This window comes from Callithrix jacchus, chromosome 1 (assembly GCF_049354715.1).
Source record: "Callithrix jacchus isolate 240 chromosome 1, calJac240_pri, whole genome shotgun sequence".
Lineage (NCBI taxonomy): Eukaryota > Metazoa > Chordata > Mammalia > Primates > Cebidae > Callithrix > Callithrix jacchus.
Genome location: NC_133502.1, coordinates 69,634,398 through 69,655,734, shown reverse-complemented (window position 1 = coordinate 69,655,734; position 21,337 = coordinate 69,634,398). Strand labels below are relative to the sequence as shown.

General features: G+C 42.7%; 1 protein-coding gene across 1 annotated transcript in view; it reads right to left on the bottom strand.

Moving 5' to 3' along the window:
* Positions 1-15,779, bottom strand: part of LOC100408946 (rubicon like autophagy enhancer) — a 47,681-nt gene extending 31,902 nt beyond the window's left edge. Inside the window, 1 exon segment of the mRNA XM_078348122.1 lies at positions 15,652-15,779. The gene's annotated coding sequence lies outside the window, so the exon portion shown is untranslated.
* Between the last annotated feature and the right edge of the window lie 5,558 nt (positions 15,780-21,337).

Here is a 21,337-nt window from a genome sequence, read left to right as displayed (position 1 = left end):
AACAAAACAGCAGGGACTAAAATAAGCTTCCTGCCCTACAGCTTATGTTCTGGTGGAAGGGAGATAGTGTATAGACATACCACATATTCAGACATACATACATTCAAGTAGTGATAAGCAGAAGTAATACAATACTAAGCAATACTTAGCATCTTTTCAACATACTTTCCAACTGTCAAAAGGGGGTCCTTTGAATCAGAGATACTTAGGTACAAAAAATAAAATCAATTTCCAAAAACATTTAAAGGAAGAGAGATCAATCTCAAAGCTTACCATCATTCTTACTGAGATCTTCCAGCTAGGATTAAAGGATAAGCACAGGCCAGACTACTAGTTTACATAGAAGCTGTGGCAAAGGCCCTGGACAAACAAGACTTCAGGACTCCTCCAGCCAAGTCATTCTGACATCAGTCAGTGGCCCCATCGAGAATGATTGCATCACTAGAGCCACTGCAGAGACACAGTATTAACAGCAAAGATGTAACTTCTACCGGAGGGACAGATGCCTCAGTTGGGCATGAGCCACCGTGATGCCTACAGTGACCTCACAAAAATCTTTCACATCATAAGCAGCCAGCACCTTAAGAGCAAAGCAGCTTTAGCTCCCACTACGTGTAACGGTCTTCACGTTATTTCACAAATAGGTAAAAGTACGTCGGATTTAGCATTTAGGGTTTTCTGTTGCTCCAACATGAACTGCCTATTGAATATATAACTAGGGGCATCAGAGTAATGACACATCTTAAATCTTACCTTGTCAGTGAGGCCTCCCTGGTACGCTATAAAAACCAGTAATTGCCCCTCCCCCTCCCAAACAGTTCCTATCCCCCTTTTTAGCTCTATTTTTCTCTTTAGCACAAATCTCATTGTATTTAACATCAATGACTAGCACCGACCAGAATGTTAAATCTATGAAGGTACTTTTTTTTTTGAGACAGTTTCCATCTTGTTGCCCAGGCTGGAGTGCATGGTGCAATCTCGGGTCACTGAGACCTCTTCTTTCCAGGTTCAAGAGATTCTCCTGCCTCAGCCTCCCCAGTAGCAGGGATTATAGGTCCCTGCCACCACGCCTGGCTAATTTTTTATATTTTTAGTAGAGACTAAAGGGGTTTCACCATGTTCGCCAGGCTGGTCTTGAACTCCTGACCTCAGGTGATCCACCCGCCTCATCCTCCTGAAGTGCTAGCATTACAGGTGGGAGCCACCATGCCTGGCGGAGGGCAGTTTTTAAAAGAATGTATTTTGGACACTGCTTTATCCCCAGAACTCAGAACAGTGGTAATAATAGGTGCTCAATAAATATATTGTTTGTACTTATGAATGAAATCATGAACAAATTATCAAACAATACCTAGGTATGGTTACGTTGGTTATTTCTGTTACCCAAGAAAGGAATTCAGGAATAGAGTCACCTTTTAGGAGAAACTGGAAATCATGACGTAAAATGTTCATCAACCATTTCCTCAGAATAAAGGATATTATAGGATAGAAATTACAAATAAGAATCTAGAGCGAAAGGTAAAATTCATTTTTATCAATTTTATGGTAGGTTACTAAGCACACCGAGTAATAAACAAATGCTGAGTAGAGCATAAATAAATCTTTAACTGTAGCATGTAAGCTGTTTGGTTAACATAGTTCCCCAGAACTTCTTCCCTTCTTTTTCAGTACCCACTTTTCCTCATGCTATGACGTTAGGCATTATTCCCAAGGAGAATAATGGAGTCTAAAACTGTCACATAAAATAGAAACTATTAAGATGCTCAATAATTTGACTTAAAAGCTTCCAAAATAGCATCCAGGAATTGCAGTAGACTGCAATTCTCCTATTTCACCTATATGCTATGTTGTAATGAGAGCAGCAGAAAGGAAACAGTGCTATACTGCAATATGGCTGGGTGGTGTCACAAAGACTCCACTCCAGCTGATTTAGTCTTTGGCAATGACCATTAATTTAGTAGGTTTGTTGTCAGAAGAACACAAAGGAAGGACAGAAAGCAATCAAGAGAAATGGGTAAGAAGGGGAAGGCAAAATTCAAGGAAAATTGGATATTTTACCTAAAAGTTGCCCAAAATACCCAAATGACTAACTCCCTGTGGTCACTGCATACGACGCCCTTCCCAGTTTCATTTGGCAAAATAATAACTTGCAAAATTTCAGGTGTTATTATGCCAGTTTGAGAACTGAAATGGAGACCACGAGGGGACTTACCCAAAGTCTCACCATTAGTAATTAGCAGAAGTAGGACAAAAACAAAAGTCTGAACCTGATCCAAAGCTGTTTCCACTGGTATTCACATGTTCCATGTGGGCTGAAAGTAGCAGGATATTTTCAATTTCATTTGCAAAGTGATTTTAAGAACTTTCCCATCAGATATATCATAAAATACAGGATTAAGAACCACATAGGTATATTTTATTTCATGCCTCTGGAACAATTGTTCACAAATTTTATGATTACTCCTTCCTATTTATATTAAAAATTTGCACTATACATATCTAATATAAAAATATTAATTTATAAACATTACACATATACAGCTATTCTAATATACCAGGATACATACAGCATATGTAAAAATAGAATTTTGTTCTTTCCAATGAGTCATCTTACACTTAAAGGTAAATACCCTCCACTTTGGGGACCACTGATAAAGTAACATTCTACTTAAAAACCTTACACACAAAAAAATATAAAAACATAATTATACTCAACATAATTTGATAACTAAGACTGTGAAAAAATATTAATACAGAAATTTATTCAAAGTAAGGGTAGGTAGCTGCACTTGAATAATGGCTAGATTTCCATGTTTGGGCAAATAAAATGGAGAACCATATTGGAAAATGTTCTGATAGTTCCTCAAATAGTTAAATATACTAATTGATCTAATAATTCTACTCCCAGATATACACCCAAGAGAAATAAGAACACATATTCACTCAAAAACTTGTGCCAAATATTTCTAGCAGCACTATTCATAATAGCCAAAAAGTAGAAACAAAATGACCATCAACTGATGAATTAACAAAGTGTGCTATATCTGTACAATGAAATGTTATTCAGCCATAATTAGAAATGAAGTGCTAATTCATGCTATGACATGGGATGAGCACTGAAATCATTATGCTAAGTGAAAGAAGCCAGACACAAAAGACATTTCATACACACACACACACACACACACACACACACACACACAAAATGTCCAGAATAGGCAAATCCATCGAGAGAGAAAGTAGATTTGTGGTAGCTTAGGGTGGTGGGAAGGGAACAACTAAAGGGTACCAGGTTTGTTTTCAAGGTGATGAAAATGTTATAAAATCAACTGTGGTAATGATGGCATATATTTGTGAATACACTGAAAATCATTGACTTGTACACTTTCTTTCTCTCTTTTTTTTTTTTTGAGACATAGTTTTGCTCTTGTTGACCAGGCTGGAGTGCAATGGCATGATCTTGGTTCACCGTAACCCCTGCCTCCCGGGTTCAATAGATTCTCCTGCCTCAGCCCTCCGAGTAGCTGTGATTACAAGCATGTGCCACCATGCCTGGCTAATTTTGTATTTTTAGTAGAGATGGGATTTCTCCATGTTGGTCAGGCTAGTCTCAAACTCCTGACCTCAGGTGATCTGCCCACCTTCGCCTCTGTTGCTCAGGCTGGAGTGCAGTGGCATGATCACGGCTTACTGCAAGCTTGACCTCCTGGGCTCCAGTGATCCTACTGTCTCAGCCTTCACAGCAACTGGGACCACAGGTGTGCCACCACATCTGGGCAAATTTTTATTTTTGTAGAGGCGAGGCCTCACTATGTTGTTCAGTTTGGCCTCAAACTCCTGGTCTCAAGCAATCCTCCCAGTTCAGCCTCGAAAAGTGCTGGGATTATAGGCATGAGCCCCATGCCTGGCAAGACTTGTACACTTTAAATCAGTGAAGTGTTTGGCATGTAAATTCTATCTCACTCTCAGTAACAGTATTTTTTTTTAAATAAGAAATAGAAAATGCATGTCTCCCTTCAAAAAGATCTAGAACTAAAGGGAGCTATATTTCATGGGCTACAGGAATCAAAGGAGCACAAGCTACACATCAGGCTGTGAACAAAAATAGTAAAATGATAGGAGAAAGCTAAAAGGAGAAGTAGAGAGTATATAAAGGAAATACTGAATAAATGTGTCAAAAGTAGGTATGGATGCCAGGTGCGGTGGCTCAAGCCTGTAATCCCAGCACTTTGGGAGGCCGAGGCGGGTGGATCACGAGGTCAAGAGATCGAGACCATCCTGGTCAATATGGTGAAACCCCGTCTCTAAAAATACAAAAAATTAGCTGGGCATGGTGGTGAGCACCTGTAGTCCCAGCTACTCAGGAGGCTGAGGCAGGAGAATTGCTTGAACCCAGGAGGCAGAGGTTGCAGTGAGCCGAGATCACACCATTGCACTCCAGCCTGGGTAACAAGAGCGAAACTCACACACACACACACACACACACACACACACACACACACAAAGGTATGGAGAAGAAAGAGGAAGTAAAAGTGTAATTGTCATAGTAGAACTATCCAGAAAAGGAAAAGGAAAAAAAATCAAGGGCTGGTAAAGACAACAGATGACCACCAGCAATCGAACACCTACTGTCAGACCCTAGGCTGAGGAATCCAGACATCCACACCTATTTTTAAACCAGTGCGGCAAGAAGGTTCTAAGGTCGAGATTCACAGATAATAAACAAGGTCAAAAAAGTTAAATATTGGCTGGGTGCAGTGGCTCACACCTGGTATTCCAGCACTTTGGGAGGCCGAGGCAGGTGGATCACGAGGTCAAGAGATTGAGACTGTCCTTGCCAACATGGTGAAACCCCATCTATACTAAAAATACAAAAATTAGCTGGGCGTGGTGGCACATGCCTGGAGTCCCAGCTACTAGGGAGGCTGAGGCAGAAGAATCGCTTGAACCTGGGAGGCAGAGGTTGCAGGGAGCCGAGATCATACCACTGCACTTCAGCCTGGACAACAGAGTGAGACTGTCTCAAAAATTTAAAAAAAAGTTATGTATTGTGGTTATGTTTTAAGTGCCTATTTTTTAGAAATATATACTGAAGTATTTAGAAATAACTGTTAGAATGCCAATGGGGACAATAAATAGAAATAACAGGTAGAATTTCTTAAATCTGCTTTAAAATAATGCCAGTGGGCAACATGGATAAAGCACAACTGGCCATGCTGAATACTGCTGAAGCTGGGAGAAGGAGGTTATTCATTGTACTATTCTCTCCATGTCTAAGGTTGAAATTTTCCATTAAAAAATTCCTGTAAGTTTTCTAAAAGCCTTCAATTTGCTACACCTGTCCATGAGTCCCTTGGTGCCTATCTGACCTCTTTATCTGCTACCTGAACACCTCTACCCATACCCTCTAGTGGATCTTTATTCAAATGAAGACCTTTCCCATGACCTCCAAACTGAGACTCTGCCATCACCTTAGACAAAACCACGTCTCTACAGGTAACCGCTCTCCCCATGTACTGCCTATAGCCTTCTCTACAGCATTCATCTTCTGACATCTTCCTCTTCATCAATTCTTAACTAACGCTTATATTTTATATGACATTTACTTTGTGCCTGGCACAGTTGCAAATTTTCTACACACACATCATTTCCTTATGCCTTGATTAGCTCAGAATTCTTCAAGGTGTTTCAGATTATTACCAACCTAGCCCAGCCCCCAACAAAAATGAACTCTCTTGGTGTCTACATAGCCACATCCAACGGGCAGCTGGAGGATGGGGTGGGGTGAAGGCTATTAAAGGTATCTTGAATAAGAAACAGTCAATATATGAGCAAAACCCACAAGTCCAAGTGGCATTGTTTGGAAAAACAGAAAGCAAGAAAATTATCATCTTTATTTTTATTTTTTATTTTTTTAGAGACAGGGTCTCGTTATGTTGCCCAGGCTGGAGAGCAGTGGCTATTCAGAAGCACAATCCCACTACTGATCAGCATGGGAGTTTTGACCTGTTCCACTTCCGACCTGGTCCAGTTCACCTCACTTAGGCAAGTTGGTGGTCCCCTGCTCCTGGGAGGCCACCATATTGATGCCGAACTTAGTATGGACACCTGATCAGCATAGCACACTACAGCCCAGAACTCCGGGGCTCAAGTGATCCTCCCACCTCAGCATCAGGCGTAGCTGAGACTATAGGCACGTGCCACAGTGCCCAGTGAAAACGATCATCTTTAATTTCACAGTATAATAGAAGATACATGAAGTAAACAATGAATTGTTTCTGCCATACTAGACAAACAGCCAGCCTACCTGAGCCATTTTCAAATGACCAAGACCCAGGAGGCCCAGGCTAAACTAATCTAGCTCTAATTCTACAAGCACAGGAGTGAAGAGAAGATCTTTAAATCCTGTGGACTCAAGTATCTCTTCAGAATATTAATATTCACCCAGCATGGAGCAGATTGCCTCTACCTTGGCAATGCTACGTTAACATGTCTACCTCCCTGAGCCCAGATCACAATAAAATCAAGTCTAAACCAAGAGTGAGCTAACAAAAAGCCTCCAGATATTTATATAAAAGTCACGGGACAAATAAAATGATTTAACAATTTTATTAAATACTTTATTAAATATTTTTTTAAATACTTGTAAAATATGCATGTAGATAAGTGCAAGTCTCTTCACTTAACAAAGTGACTGTGCCAAAAACATCTAAGAATCATTTCCAAGTAAATACAGAGAGAATAGGGAAGTGTCATACAATTATTTTTGGAATTCAGCTCCTTTCTGATCAACTGTAGCTTGCGGGATTAAAAGAATGTAAAAGAGTGCCCGGAGGACTCAAGATGGTGCTGTGAGAACAACCCAGGATTGGAGCTCTCGTTGAATCCGCAAAGAGGTGAGTCGGAGTTGCATTTCCAGACTGATCTTTGTTGCCCACAGAACGGGGAAACTCCCAAGTATAAAAAAGACACGGGACGCCAGGCAGACTTACTGCCTGGCGAAGCCAGCAGCCAGGGCGGCGGCGGCCGGCCCTACCCAGCAATCCCCACAGGGCGCGCTTGTCTGGGTGCCCTGTTGAACCGGCAACCTGAGACTTGAGAGGGCTGGACTTGAGACTTAACGAGACTTGGACAGTAGGCCAGCCCAGGGGATTGCAGGGACAGAGCGTTTGGGGTACCCAGTGGGATGAAAAAAATCGCGATTTCAAACTATCCCGAGCAGATGGTCCAAGACGCTCTGTGGGGGAGGGGCGTCCACCACTACCGAGGCAACCCGCACCAACTGAGATACACGCCCACTGCTGACGCAGCCTGCCGTTGCCGAGGCAACACGCTACAACGAAGAGACTCCACCGCAGGGCGTGGCGGAGACCACAGCAGAGCCTGCAGGAACAGGGCGAATCACACAACAGCAGGGCGGAGACTCAGCAGGCAAACAGTGGCTAGTCTGCCTCCTAGCTGGGCAGGACACCTCAATGGACATCGAAAAATAAAGCCCGAACCCACCAACACAGAGCATTTGAGAAAAAAAGGGTTTTTTTAATGAGCTCTGTTGCAGCAGAATCAAACATAGCAGCCTAACAGCCCTGAATGAACAACAGAGCTCACAGCTCAGAAATTGAGCTCCTAAAAAGAACACACTGTCTCCTCAAGCGGCTCCCTGACCCCTCTATATCCAAAAGACTGACATTTGGCAGGCATCATCCTGGGACAAAGATAGCAGAAAAAGAAACGGGTAGCATCCCTCACTGTGCCACAGCTGCTAGAGGTGCACCCCAGACAAGCAGGGCCTGGAGTGGACCTCAGCAGTCGTACAGGGAAGGGGCTAGATTGGTAGAAGGAAAACCAAGTAACAGAAATACTTCATCATCAACAATCTGGGTGTCCACTCAGAGACCCAATCGAAAAGTCAGCAACTACGCAGACGACAAGTGGATAAACCCACAAAGATGGGAAGAAACCAGCAAAAAAAGGAGGAAAACACCTGAAACCAGAACACCTCGCCTCCTAGAAAGGACCAAAACTCCTCACCAGCAAGGGAACAAAGCTGGACGGAGAATAACTGTGACGAAATGACGGAATTAGACTTCAGAAGGTGGATAATTAGAAACTTTTGTGAGCTAAAAGAACATGTATTAAATCAATGCAAAGAAACTAAGGAACTTAAAAAAAGATACGAGGCAATGATAACAAGAATGGATAACTTAGAGAGGAATATGAATGAATTAAAGGAGCTGAAAAACACAATACGAGAACTTCGCAAAGCATGCACAAGTTTCAATAGCCGAATTGACCAAGCAGAAGAAAGAATATCTGAAGTCGAAGACCAACTCAATGAAATTAAACGAGAAACCAAGATTAGAGAAAAAAGCGCAAAAAGGAATGAACAAAGTCTCCAAGAAATGTGGGACTATGTGAAAAGACCTAATCTACGTTTGATAGGTGTACCAGAAGGGGACGAAGAGAATGAATCCAAGCTGGAAAATACTCTTCAGGACATCATCCAGGAAAACTTCCCCCACCTAGCAAGACAGGCCAACACTCAAATGCAGGAAATACAGAGAACACCACAAAGATATTCTGCAAGAAGAGCAACCCCAAGGCACATAATCGTCAGATTCAACAAGGTTGAAATAAAGGAGAAAATACTACGGGCAGCCAGAGAGAAAGGTCGAGTTACCCACAAAGGGAAGCCCATCAGACTCACAGCAGATCTCTCGGCAGAAACACTACAAGCCAGAAGAGAGTGGGGGCCAATATTCAACATTCTTAAAGAAAAGAACTTTCAACCCAGAATTTCATATCCAGCCAAACTGAGCTTCAGAAGTGAAGGAAAAATAAAATCCTTTGCGAACAAGCAAGTACTCAGAGATTTTGTCACCACCAGGCCTGCTTTACAAGAGCTCCTAAAAAAGGCACTACACATAGAAAGGAAGAACCAGTACCAGCCATTCCAAAATCACACTAATTGCTAAAGAGCATCAACATAATGAAGAATCTACAACAACTAACGGGCAAAACAGCCAGCTAGCATCAAAATGGCAGTAACAAATTCACACATAACAATATTAACCCTAAATGTAAATGGACTAAATGCACCAATCAAAAGACACAGACTGGCAAATTGGATAAAAATCCAAAACCCATCAGTGTGCTGTATCCAGGAAACCCATCTCACATGCAAGGATACACAAAGGCTCAAAATAAAGGGATGGAGGAAGATTTACCAAGCAAATGGAGAGCAAAAAAAAGCAGGAGTTGCAATTCTCATCTCTGATAAAATAGACTTTAAAGCAACAAAGATCAAAAGAGACAAAGAAGGCCATTACATACTGGTAAAAGGATCGATAAAACAAGAAGAGCTAACGATCCTAAACATATATGGACCCAATGCAGGAGCACCCAGATACATAAGGCAAGTTCTTAATGACTTACAAAGAGACTTAGACTCCCACACAATAATAGTGGGAGACGTTAACACTCCACTGTCAATATTAGACAGATCAACCAGACAGAAAATCAACAAGGATATCCAGGGCTTGAACTCAGACCTGGAGCAAGCAAACCTGATAGACATTTACAGAACTCTCCACTCCAAATCCACAGAATATACATTCTTCTCAGCACCACATCACACCTACTCAAAAACTGACCACATAATTGGAAGTAAAGCACTGCTCAACAAATGCAAAACAACTGAAATCATAACAAACAGCCTCTCAGACCATAGTGCAATCAAGTTAGAACTCAGAATACAGAAACCAACCCAGAACCGCACAGCTTCATGGAAACTGAACAACTGGCTCTTGAATGTTGACTGGGTAAACAATGAAATCAAGGCAGAAATAAAGAAGTTCTTCGAAACCAATGAGAACGAAGACACAACATGCCAGAACCTCTGGGACACATTTAAAGCAGTCTCTAGAGGAAAGTATATAGCAATAAGTGCCCATATGAGGAGAATGGAGAGATCCAAAATTGACACCCTATCGTCAAAATTGAAAGAGCTAGAGGAGCAAGATCAAAAAAACTCAAAACCCAGCAGAAGACAAGAAATAACTAAGATCAGAGCTGAACTGAAGGAGATTGAGACACGAAAAACCCTCCAAAAAATCAATAAATCCAAGAGCTGGTTTTTTGAAAAGATCAACAAAATAGACAGACCACTAGCCAGATTGATTAAAAAGAAAAGAGAGAACAACCAAATAGATGCAATAAAAAATGATAAAGGGGAAATCACCACAGACTCCACAGAAATTCAAACCATCATCAGAGAATATTACAAACAACTCTATGCACATAAACTAGTAAACCTGGAAGAAATGGATAAATTCCTGGACTCCTGTATCCTCCCAAGCCTAAACCAGGAGGAAGCTGAAACTATGAATAGACCAATAACAAGGTCAGAAGTCAAGGCAGCAATTAAGAGCCTACCACACACAAAACAGCCCAGGTCCAGACGGGTTCCCAGCCGAATTCTACCAGACACACAAAGAGGAGCTGGTACCATTCCTTCTAAAACTATTTCAAACAATCCAAAAAGAGGGAATACTTCCCAAATCATTTTACGAGACCAACATCATTCTGATACCAAAACCCGGCAGAGACCCAACAAGAAAAGAAAACTTCAGGCCAATATCCATGATGAACATAGATGCAAAAATCTTCAATAAAATATTGGCAAGCCGAATGCAACAGCAAATCAAAAAACTTATTCACCATGATCAAGTAGGATTCATCCCGGGGATGCAAGGCTGGTTCAACATACACAAGTCTATCAACGTAATTCACCACATAAACAGAACCAAAACCAAAGACCACATGATTATCTCAATTGACACAGAGAAGGCATTTGACAAAATTCAACAGCCCTTTATGCTAAAAATCCTCAATAAACTCGGTATCGATGAAACGTATCTCAAAGTAATAAAAGCTATTTATGACAAACCAACAGCCAATATCATACTGAATGGGCAAAAACTGGAAGCATTCCCTTTGAAATCTGGCACTAGACAAGGATGCCCTCTTTCACCACTCCTATTCAATATAGTTCTGGAAGTTCTAGCCAGAGCAATCAGGCAAGAAAAAGAAATAAAGGGTATTCAAATAGGAAAGGTGGAAGCCAAATTGTCTCTATTTGCAGATGACATGATAGTATACCTAGAAGACCCCATCACCTCAGCCCAAAAACTCCTGAAACTGATAAGCAACTTCAGCAAAGTCTCAGGATATAAAATCAATGTGCAAAAATCACAAGCATTCATCTACACCAATAACAGACTTAAAGAAAGCCAAATCAAGAACGAACTGCCATTCACAATTGCTACAAAAAGAATAAAATACCTTGGACTACAACTCACAAGGAACGTAAGGGACCTCTTCAAGGAGAACTACAAACCACTGCTCAATGAAATCAGAGAGGACACAAACAGGTGGAGAAACATTCCATGTTCATGGTTAGGAAGAATTAACATCGTGAAAATGGCTATACTGCCCAAAGTAATTTACAGAATCAATGCTATTCCCATCAAGCTACCATTGACTTTCTTCACAGAACTGGAAAAAACCACCATGAACTTCATATGGAACCAAAAGAGAGCCCGCATAGCCAAGTCAATTCTAAGCAAAAAGAACACAGCGGGGGGCATCACACTACCGGATTTCAAACTATACTACAAGGCTACAGTAATCAAAACAGCATGGTACTGGTACCAAAACTGAGATATAGACCAATGGAACAAAACAGAGGCACTGGAGGCAACACAACATATCTACAACTATACAATCTTTGATAAACCTGACAAAAACAAGCAAGGGGAAAAGGATTCCCTGTTTAACAAATGGTGTTGGGAAAACTGGCTAGCCATGTGCAGAAAGCAGAAACTGGATCCCTTCCTGACACCTTACACTAAAATTAACTCCAGATGGATTAAAGACTTAAACATAAGACCTGGCATGATAAAAACCCTAGACGGAAATCTAGGGAAAACCATCCAGGACATAGGAGTAGGCAAGGACTTTATGAACAAAACACCAAAAGCATTGGCAACAAAAGCCAAAATAGAGAAATGGGACCTAATGAAACTCCACAGCTTCTGCATGGCAAAAGAAACAGTCACTAGAGTGGATCGGCAACCAACAGAATGGGAAAAAATTTTTGCAGTTTACCCATCTGACAAAGGGCTGATATCCAGAATTTACAAAGAACTCAAACGGATTTACAGGAAAATAACAAACAAGCCCATTCAAAAGTGGGCAAAGTATATGAACAGACACTTTACGAAAGAAGACATATATGAGGCCAACAATCATATGAAAAAATGCTCATCGTCACTGGTCATCAGAGAGATGCAAATCAAAACCACATTGAGATACCGTCTCACGCTGTTAGAATGGCGATCATTAAAAAATCTGGAGACAACAGATGCTGGAGAGGATGTGGAGAAAAAGGAACACTTTTACACTGTTGGTGGGAGTGTAAATTAGTTCAACCATTGTGGAAGACAGTGTGGCGATTCCTCAAGGCCTTAGAAATAGAAATTCCATTTCACCCAGCAATACCATTACTGGGTATATATCCAAAAGACTATAAATCGTTCTACTATAAGGACACATGCACATGAATGTTCATTGCAGCACTGTTTACAATAGCAAAGACCTGGAATCAACCAAAATGCCCATTGATAATAGACTGGATTGGAAAAATGTGGCACATATACACCATGGAATATTATGCAGCAATCAGAAATGATGAGTTTGTGTCGTTTGTAGGGACGTGGATGAATCTGGAGAATGTCATCCTCAGCAAACTGACACAAGAACAGAAAATGAAACACCGCATATTCTCACTCATAGGCGGGTGATGAAAAATGAGAACACATGGACACAGAAAGGGGCGTACTAAACACTGGGGTCTATTGGGGGGAAAAGGGGAGGGCCAGTGGGAGGGGGTGGTGGGGAGGGATAGCCTGGGGAGAAATGCCAAATGTGGGTGAAGGGGAGAAGGAAAGAAAAGCACACTGCCATGTGTGTTCCTACGCAACTGTCTTGCATGCTTTGCTCATGTACCCCAAAACCTAAAATCCAATAAAAAATTAAAAAAAAAAAAAGAATGTAAAAGAGTTACTTACTCTATGATTGTACTTACTCTACAATTTTCTACAAATGTACTTACTGTACAATTTTTATCACCTAAAATCAACCAGTTAACAGCACCTGCTGACTATAGGTGCTTTTCAATGTTACCTATTGACAAAAAACTTTCAGGTCTAATTTACATTTACTTCTTTTAATAAATATAAAGCTAAGGATCATTGGAATGAATGCATTTTTTAAAGAATAATTTTTCAACATAAGTTTTGGAAAAATCACATTAAGTGTATAGTTTATTTTAACATCTATTCATTTTTCAGCCTACAGATAGCAAAAAGGCTTGAATCTGAAACTTTTATTTTTACAGAGAAATATTTTACTTTCACAGATCATACTTTATGCTCAGTAGAAACAAAGCATTCATTCAATGTAGAGTTATTATCACCATTTTATGCGTCAGAAAAGGAAGTAAAGTGATGATCACAAAGCCACTCAGCAGTATGCTCAAGTCCAAACCCTGGAACCTTGTCCAGAGCCCCTAGTGTCACCATCCATGTCATCTCCCTGTGTGGGACAGAACACAATGCTAAGTTAAAACACACACACAGGACCCAATTAAATATAATTTTTATGCCAATCTGAGAAAAATGACTTCATAGCTGTGTGATTTTGAGCAATACACTTAACCTCCCCATGAAGGATGGTATGAGAACAAACAGATTTGTAGCACGTGTATCAGTCTGGTACACAATGTCCTATGAAGGTTAACTTTATTATCACCATCACTATTATTGCAAAAAGACTTTCAGTTCAGAATAAGACAGCACAGTTAAAAAGATCTACTTTTATTTTCCAGCTTCTTAACTGAGTCATCTTTCAGCCCCTTTTAATTAAAAAGAAAAAACAATCAGAGATCAAATGGGGTATTGGGAGGATACACAATATGACTAACAGGCACTAATATTACTACACTTACAGTCTTTGGAAGGCGGGGCATACTTATCCAAGAACTGCCTAAATTTTTACAGTAACACACCCAACATGATAATCTTCCATATTAGAAATTCCATATTTCTCTCCATACTAGAAATAATCGTTCCATATTAGAAATATGGATCTGGACTAAGTAACAAGGGAAACGATTCAAATTTGCCAGTGCTGTTGTTTGTGTGTCTTCAGATGGGTGAGGAAGAAATGTGTCAGCAAGCAATGCACCCTTTCTTTAGTTTTTTACTTACTGTGCTCTAAAGATCATTCAAATAAAAATGTTTACTCTTGGATGCTTAACCTTGGTTCTGACAGAATGTTCCCTGTATCAAAAAATAAGAACTCAGCCAACAAACTTCTTGGAGTTAAATAATTGCATAAAGACTATGTCCAGTCATAGCTAAACCCCCTCCTGAACCCGAGACTATGATTCTCAATTTTCATCAAAGTTCCTACCATCTCCCACTTTGTACAGACCCTAAAGAAGTGAATGAAAAAGCCAAAGTTCCTGTCCTTTGCTGTCACTCAGTAATGAGCAGTTTCATGTGGCAATACAGAAACTGGGGTTTAAGAAACAGATGCATACTGACACTCTGGATCGGCAATCATGAAAACCCCAGCACTGCCCGCAAAGATGCCGTGTTAACTCCGCTCCAAACAAGGTTCTGCTGGCTGCTGTCATTGTCTGAGTGGGCAGCAATGTGGAGATACCGCCATAGGATACTTTACAGGCTTCAAAACACCTCCCTCCCTCCAAGCCATTTAACCTTCTAAACCACACAGTACGGTACAGCAGGAGCACTGTCCCCCTGAGGCAAGGAAACTGAAGTTCAGGGAAGTTTCTTGACGTGCCGAGATCTCCCCGCTACTTTGGCTCTAAGAAACTCAAGCTTATGGATTCTGTGTCCTCTTCACGCTCCCACCACATCTGCAATTCAAAGATCCTTCCAAATTCCATTGTAATAATCTAGCAAGGGCAGCTCTCGAGTATACCTTTCCCTCTGAGTCTTAATTTCCACTCAAGGCGAAATAACACTTCCTCTGAAAGTTCTCCACGCTCTACAAGCAGACAGCATCAAGTTCGCAGAGGATCCCTATCAGTCTCAGCCGGTGAACTTCACACGTGGCGGGTTGGGGGAACGCTCGCCTGACCACGTCCGGGGTGGGCGGGGAGGGAGTGTGGCGGGGGCGGCGACGCTGCGTAAGGCGCTCCCACCAAATAACACGCCGCAGTTTCACACTCTAGCCTAGCTCAGTAATGTAGCAAAATGTTTGTTTTTCTGCCATCAGATATCCACGACTTTGGGTGTATTGAGGACGATAACCGATTAAAGACACTGATCCCGGAACACTGCGCCTGGGAGGACGCAGGGCGCAGGCTCTGCAGTCACTGAGAGTCGCCCTGCGTAAAAGCGCCCTGAGGTCCCGCTTCTGCGCCCTTCCCGGCTCTAGCCCAACACAGGGTTCACCTCACTTCATAAAGTCAGCGAGGTAGAAATCCGCCATCCGGGAGGAGCCCTTTCCTACGGTTTCCAAAGGGTCCCCGACACCGCCCTAACCGACCCTAGATACCTGGGTGTCTTTACTGGGCACAAACCTCTCTGGCGCCCCTTCCACGCTCCCACCTCTCTGCGGCGCTCCCTTCCTGTTCTCCAACCACCCTCTCCGCCTCGCGCTGGTCCTCTCTCGCCCGCGACCCCGCCCGCCTCACTCGGGCGGTGGAAAGCTGCGCCGGGGAAACGTCACGTGTCGGGTCCTTGCTCGCTCGGCTCCGGGCAGCGTTCAGTGGCCACGGCGCTCCCCTTAGCAGCAGAAAGGGGAGAGAGGAGAGCGACCGAGGAGGGGGCAGCGACGCCCCGACGCCCCTCCCGTCCCACACGGGGGCCACCGTAGCCCTCAAGAAGCTCCTCAGGGAAGCGAAGCGCCACTCTAGCTGCAGGCGCCTAGACGCCGCCGAGACGGGAGGAACTCCGGCCATGCGCGCCCTACACCCGGGCTGCGGCGCCCCGGCCTCGGCCGGTCCTCTTAGAAATCCCTCCCTGGCCTCCCTTCCGGGCCAGACGCAACGAAGCTTTCGGGGGTCGAAGACCTGACAGCAATGAGTTCCCAACCCCACATGCCCCAAGCAGCAGTATTTCGCGTTCATACAATTGCCTGAAATAAAGAATGAGTCTGCCCTGAAATCGACCGTGAGCTACCGTTCTCTGACCTCTGCTGGCTGCTTCACTCAGAGTCGGAGTCCGACTCATTTAGGACTTCACTGTCCGCGTTAGTTCCGCCTTCACTGTCAAGCAACTCGTCACCACGTCTTTTGCAGCGAAGGTTTGGGATCCCATCACTAGTGTGCCGTGGGTAGTCCTGAGATCGTGGTGGTGCTAGAAGAACCTGCCAACCAATATGTTGTTTTCACGAATAGAAATTTGAGCAGTGGCCGGGCGCTGTGGCTCACGCCTGTAATTCCAGCACCCACTTGGGAAGCCGAGGCGGGCGGATCTCTTGAGGTCAGGAGTTCGAGACCAGCCTGGCCAACATGGTGAAAGCCCTTATCTACTAAAAATGTAAAAATTAGCCGAGCGCGGTGGTGTGTGCCTGTAATCTCAGCTACTCAGGAGGCTGAGGCAGGAGAATCTCTGGAACCTCGGAGGTGGCGAGATTGTGCCATTGCAGCCCAAAACCAAACCCATTGCATTTTCCTGGGTTCCCTGGCTTTGTCTTTTGTCACTTCCAGCATGGAGAAAAGGCACTGGTAATTTGGGCTTTACTTGCCTGGCACCTCTGGCATAGAGTGGTAGCGCTGTGTACTAGTTGCTGCCATTTTCAGATAAAATCTTGAATGAATATGACAAAAGTCAGATGAATACTAGCTGCTGATCACCCCGCTTCCCTGCTTACCTGCAAGAACTCTGGATATTTGGTATATTTAGAATTCCAAATACAGTATCTCAGGAATTCAGGTCAGTTGAAGAACTATTGGGAAGGGGTTACCTTAAATGAAAGAAAAAGGTGAGGCTGTGTTAACAGTTTTTGAGTATCAGCTCTGTGCCAGGTATGTTTTCTTATTATTTTCGGCAAGCCTATGAGCATCCCTGAGAATAACAAATCATTGTTCCCATTTCACAAGGGGGAATCTATGACTTAGAGAGCTTAAGTAACTTCCCCAAGGTCACAGAGCTAGTAAGTAGCACAGTTAGGCTTTGAAGGCAGGTGTACCTAACAACAAACCCTATGTTCAATTCTACCATACCACCAGCAAGATAGAAGATTAATGAACTAAAGGGACCAGGCAAGAGCGTGTTTCAGGGATATTTAAAGGGAAAGTGGAGTCAAGAGGAAGTTAAAGAATCTTGAAACGAGGAAATGCCATGCCAGTAAATCAGTGAGTCAAAAACCAAAAACAACTGGACTAGTTGTCAGTTGGGACATAGTCCAAGGCAAGAAAATCATTCTTATAGGGAGATTAGGCTATTCTGGACCAAGATTGTGGGCTTTCGTCATCCCCTCTGAAGCCACTCTGAAATCACCTTTATCAAAACTGCCATAAGGCAGGCCTAGACACTGTCACATGGACCTCCTACTAAATCTGAGTATAGACGCTCAACCTCTGGTCACAGATGCAGGAGGTCCACACTCTGAAAGAGTATATCTGGGACTAAGGAGGAACATTCAAGATGGGTTTTTCAAGTTAGGAATGCTCACTGGAAATCTGCTCTGTCCCCTCTGAGATCTGGAAGTAGAATTTTCCAAGCACTAAATGCTGAGGCGTGGGCTTTCCAAGAATTGTCTCATTGGTTAATTCTGAGAATGTCACTGATCATTACAAATGGAGCACCATGCAGGAAAAGGAAAGGCTGATTTGGGTTTTTTTCATGGGGAAGGTGAACTTCCAGATCACAGTACCTTCCAAGACACAGGGCTTGAAAGCAGTGAGTATCAGGGACGACTCACCATGTTAGCTAGCCCAGCTGGGCTCAGGCCCAGCACCCACTCATCACACACAAAGCTCCATTGTGGCCAGGGCAGCCTCATAGAAGACTAGCTGCCCGCCAAAACCCAGCCAGGCTTCACAAGAAGTGATTTGTGCTGTGAGCAGAGCTTTGACCCCGATTTTGAACTCATCTGACAGCAAAGGGGAAATCAGTCTCTATACAAAACAGGAAGGAAATGAGATGAACTGCATAAAAAGCTACCAGAGGGTGCCTAATGGCATCCTCACCACACAGAAGTCCCAGGAAGAAAGACTGATGATGTTGCATGGGAGAGAAGCCCAGACAAGCACCAGGGAGGAAAAGAACAGAGGGAAGCTGCATTTGGCCTAGCTGTTTCTCTTCCTCCTTGCCTGTCTGACTTAAACAGCCACTGTCTGCAAAAGGATAAATTTGTATGTATCTACTTACATGAGGAACCTAGAATAGACAAATTCATAGAAACAGAAAGTAGAATAGAAGTTGGCAGGGCATGACAAAATGGGGAATCAGGGGTTATTGCTTAATGGACACAGAGTTTTCTGTCTGGATGATGAAAAACTTCTGGAGAGAGATTGTAGTGATAGTTGCACAATGCTGTAAATGTACTTAATGCCATTGAATTGAACACTGAAAAATGGTTATCATAATACATTTTGTTATATTTTACCACAAATATATATATATACGTATATATTATTTATATATTTCACATATATATGTGAAATATATAAATGTATTATGATGTCATTCCTCTTTGGGGTAAAAGCCCAGGTGAAAGCAATCAGCTGAGAGGGCCCCTACACCTGAAAATTCTTCTCTTGAATTTTGGGGGTTTTTTTTGTCTTTTTATTTTTATTTGTATTTATTTATTTTTGAGATATCACTCTGTCACCCAGGCTAGAGTGCAGTGGCGTGATCTCAGCTTGCTGCAACCTCCGCCTCCCAGTTCAAGCAATTCTTGTGCCTCAGCCTCCTGGGTAGCTGGGATTATAGGCATGCAACACTACACCCAGCTATTTTTGTATTTGTAGTAGAGACAGGGTTTCACCATGTTGGCCAGGCTGGTCTTGAGCTACTGACCTAAGGTGATCTGCCTGCCTTGGCCTCCCAAAGTGCTAAGATTACAGGCGTGAGCCACCACACCCAGCCTTTTTGCTTTAAGAAAATTTTTTTTTGAGGCAGTGTCTTGCTCTGTTGCCCAGAGTGGAGTACAGTGGCATGATCATAACTCACTGCAGCCTTGACCTTCCAGGTTCAGGTGATCCTCCCACCTCAGCCTCCTGAGTTACTGGGACTACATGTGAATAGCACCACACCCAGCTAAATTGTTTATTTGTAGAAATGAGTGTTTGCCTATGTTTCTCAAGCTAGTCTCGAACCCCTGAGCTCAAACGATCCTCCCACCTCAGGATCTCTTGAGGTCAGGAGTTCCAGACCAGCCTGGCCAACATGGTGAAACTCCATCTCTACTAAAATACAAAAATTAGCTGGGAGTGGTGGTGGATACCTCAGGAGGCTGAGGCAGGAGAATCGCTTGAACCCGGGAGGCAGAGGCTGCAGTGAGCTGAGATGGCACCATTGCACTCCAGCCTGGGCAACAGAGCAAGAATCTGTCTCAATCAAATAAATAAATAAGTCTTAATCTATTTTGCTTTCCATTTAGGGGTTCCAGGGCCCAGCTTTTGGGTTGTTACAACCCCTTGTTTAGAAGGAAGAGTAGTTCTGCCATTTAACTCTTTGCTCCAGCTGGTGATAAGGAGCTGGGGGTTTGTGGTGGCATACTGAGAGCTGTGCTTCTAAAAGGGACTCTACCTTTGAGGACTAAGCTCTGATTTTTTTTTCATCTTGCCCAAATTCCTTTGTAAGAAGTCTGGGGAGTCATGCCCTACAAATCAGAAATTCTCCTCAGATGGGTTTTATTTAATCCTATATATATTGTGGCTTACTTTCCAATCTGACTGTGGTATAGCATCACGAGACAAGGAAGAAAATAAAAATATTTTACCCCAAAACATATTTCTTTACCATATTTTGAAATGTCCCTGCAAAGCCGTCCTTTGCGGGGGATAATCTGCATCTGCAAAGAATCTCTTTTAAAATGGCTAGATCATTTTCTTCCAGACCCTCCCAATCCTGAAGAAATGAACTCAGATCTGAATAGGAAACATTCGTCATCTATTGTCTCTAAGACACTATTAGGCTGCAAAAAGCTTTGGTCACCACAGTTTTTATCTTAACCTGAATATTTCCTTTCTCTGAATCCCACGTTTTTAGACAAATTTAACCAATTGTCAACCAGAAAATGTTTAAATTCACCTATAACCTGGAACCCACCCCCACCTCCCATCACTGCCAGCTTTGAATTGTCCTGCCTTTCTGCACCAAACCAAGTATTTATTTTTCTTTCTTTCTTTACTTTTTTTTTTTTTAATTATACTTAAGTTCTGGGATACATGTGCAGAACGTGCAGGTTTGTTACCAGGTATACACATGCCATGGTGGTTTGCTGCACCCATCAACCTGTCATGTACATTAGATATTTGTCCTAATGCTCTTGCTCCCCTAGCCCCCCACCACCCGACAGGCCCTGTGTGTGATGGTCTTCTCCCTGTGTCCATGTGTTCTCATTGTTCAGTTCCCACTTATAAGTGAGAACATGCCGTGTTTGGTTTTCTGTTCCTGTGTTAGTTTGCTGAGAATGTTGGTTTCCAGCTTCATCCATGTCCCTGCAAAGGACATGAACTCATCCTTTTCATGGCTGCATAGTATTCCATGGTGTATATATGCCACATTTTCTTTATCCAGTCTGTTTTTGATGGGCATTTGGGTTGGTTCCAACTCTTTGCTATTGCAAACAGTGCCACAATAAACATACATGTACATGTGTCTTTATAATACAATGATTTATAATCCTTTGGGTATATACCCAGTAATGGGATTGCTGCGTCAAATGGCATTTCTAGATCTAGATCCTTGAGGAATCGCTACACTGTCTTCCACAATCATTACACTAATTTACACTCCCAACAGTGTAAAAGTGTTCCTGATTCTCCACATCCTCTCCAGCATCTGTCATTTCCTGTTTTTTTAATGATCGCCATTCTAACTGACGTGAGACGGTATCTCAGTGTGGTTTTGATTTTCATTTATCTAATAACCAGTGATGATGAGCTTTTTTTCATATGTTTGTTGGCTGCATAAATGTCTTCTTTTGCGGAGTGTCAGCTGGGTGTGGTGGCTTATGCCTATAATCCCAGCACTTTGGGAGGCTGAGGCAGGCAGATCACAAGGTC